Source organism: Nelumbo nucifera, chromosome 8 (assembly GCF_055504915.1).
Source record: "Nelumbo nucifera cultivar China Antique chromosome 8, China Antique-T2T, whole genome shotgun sequence".
NCBI classification, from domain to species: Eukaryota; Viridiplantae; Streptophyta; class Magnoliopsida; order Proteales; family Nelumbonaceae; genus Nelumbo; species Nelumbo nucifera.
The window spans coordinates 38,517,313-38,519,733 of NC_142656.1; the positions used below are offsets into that span (position 1 = coordinate 38,517,313).

At 34.6% G+C, this 2,421-nt stretch overlaps 1 long non-coding RNA gene across 1 annotated transcript; it reads right to left on the minus strand.

The window, feature by feature from the left end:
- Nucleotides 1-697: 697 nt before the first annotated feature.
- On the minus strand, nt 698-1,955 carry LOC148789890 (uncharacterized). The gene is made up of 3 exons (XR_016079856.1): nt 1,819-1,955; nt 907-975; nt 698-800 (listed from the first exon to the last, which is right to left on the minus strand). It is a non-coding gene; the product is annotated as an uncharacterized LOC148789890 (long non-coding RNA).
- Between the last annotated feature and the right edge of the window lie 466 nt (nt 1,956-2,421).

The following is a 2,421-nucleotide window of genomic DNA, read 5'->3' on the forward strand; positions in this document are numbered from 1 at the left end:
ATTAGAGCAAATGACATATTAGCATAAACTAAACTTTGATGCATTTGATGCTGTTACTACAAAGAGCTTGTCCTAATGTTGAGATTTAAACAAGTTGCAATTGCATATACTCACTAATTGCACACTTGCTTTTGTTATATTTGTGCAAAGAGGAGGAAGAGGGCCTTCCAATTACTGATCAGAAAAGGAGGCATGTTCTAGCGTTCAAAGTATGGAAACTGGAAAGTGCTTACTACTAAGTGATTTCAATTAACTCAATGAAACATTCAGCCTGGTTTCTGGTTTTTGGTTTTTGGGATTCAAGCACCAAGTGGGATGAAATAAAATTGAGTTATAAAGCATCTTTTAGTTCTAACTGCCAAATATAACTAAATGGAATTTCAAGTTTCGATGAACCACTTGTTTCAGATATCTCATATCCACTTTGAGATAGTACACTACCATAAGTTTTCAAGCTGCTGAGAAAGTCGAAGGTAGGTTATAGTGATTATGAACACACAAACGAAATAAAGAAAAGGGGAATCTATTAACCCAATTTTAACTTACCTTCACATCTGCTGAGAAAGTCAGATGAAAGTTCATCCATCTCAATAAGATCTTCTCAGGTGGTTGATTCATCAGCTCCTCCACATCCTAATGATTTATGAACAAAATACAACATATGAACTAAAAAATAAAGAAAAGGGGAATCTATTAACCCAATTTTAACTTACCTTCACATCTGCTGAGAAAGTCAGATGAAAGTTCATCCATCTCAATAAGATCTTCTCAGGTGGTTGATTCATCAGCTCCTCCACATCCTAATGATTTATGAACAAAATACAACATATGAACTAAAAAGTAGCAAATAACATTTCATAAAAAATCACAAATAAGCAGAAAACTTCTATAAAAAGGCTATTTCACCTTACTATCATCAACTAACTCCACCAATTGAGGTGTTTTCCTCAAATTGAGGTCCGCCCATAGTTGTATCTAAGGTTAAAACATCAAAGTAATTGTTTCATTTATAGAAAATATTACTTATATAATTTTCAGTTTGTATCATCACCATGTGCTCAAAAGTCAAAATAGAAAAATGGCTTTCAAACAATTACAGTCCAAAATCAAGACTTAACACTTTAAAGTCTAAAGAAAGCTCAAACTTCATTCATATAATAGTGATTTTTAGATGACAACCAAAGCATACCTTAATGATTTGAGATATCAACCGAAGCACTAGATGACAGAGAAAATAAAAAACACAGAGAATATTAATATTCGTACTGACCAGAAACTGCTAGCACTTAGGAGCACCCTACCAACTTCCATAACTTAGTAGAGGGAAAAAATAAATTTAATCAAAATCAACATGATGCAACAAAAATCCATCTCAAAATATACATTTGTTCATAGATTGCAATATGCCAACGTAATTATAGAGGAAGAAAATAACAAAAATCCAACCAAAGTTGTTAGAAGGACCAAATAAAGAAAAAAGAATGTGCAGTGCAACAGCACAAAACATGTAACTTAGCATTGTACTTACCGAGCATATGGTATCGACTATTGTACAAGCAAGGACAGAATAATGAAATATACATAGATAGCAAACTCCAATCTTGTTTGAAGTTTACAGACTTTCTATCATGCACTTTTTAGATAATCTTCAGGGTTCATATGAAAAGAACCTAATAGAATATTAGGTTAATAAGTTTTACTTCTTTGTACTTTGGCATGGAACAGAATATTCAGAAAACTATCAAAAAACTAGTGACAGGACCAAATTATTCTTGAAAATAGAAAAGAACTAACGACTGAAACAGCATGTATACTTACCCTTCAATGAAGTCCTGCGTGCCAATATTAACTACTGTACATCCAATAGCCTTAGCAGAATCGAGGCATAGTGTAAGATTTTCATTCCTTTCCCAAGGGTTCAGCACCCTCTTTGTATTGATTGCTCGTTCATCAGTGTCCCAGAGACAACCTCTATCTTCTTTGGAATATCACTGGGTTTAATACCACCTAACATCACTACAACTGAATGGAGATCACAATCAAACACACCATCTAATCTTGCATCACAGACTACAACTATTGACTGTAATACTTCCTCCTTCCAGAGGTTGAAAAGTAACCCAAGCAATCTGACTATTACATTGTCCTCAATCACAAAATTTTTGGTATTGGAGAGAGAACACCATTTCGAGACTGTGGCAGCACCAGCCTCTGAGTGAATAATTAAAGCTGAAATCTCTACTTCATCTTCACCCAGATCTAACAAAGCTTTACAAGAGGCATAAGGAGTAATCACCATCGGCTTTTGCAGGTTTAATTCTCTGAGTATCGCCTGCGCAATACCTCTCCAATCCTTTGGTGAACTTGAGGTTTCCACCACAAATTTCTTCCCCCAGTTCTCCTTTTCTACTGATGCTACTA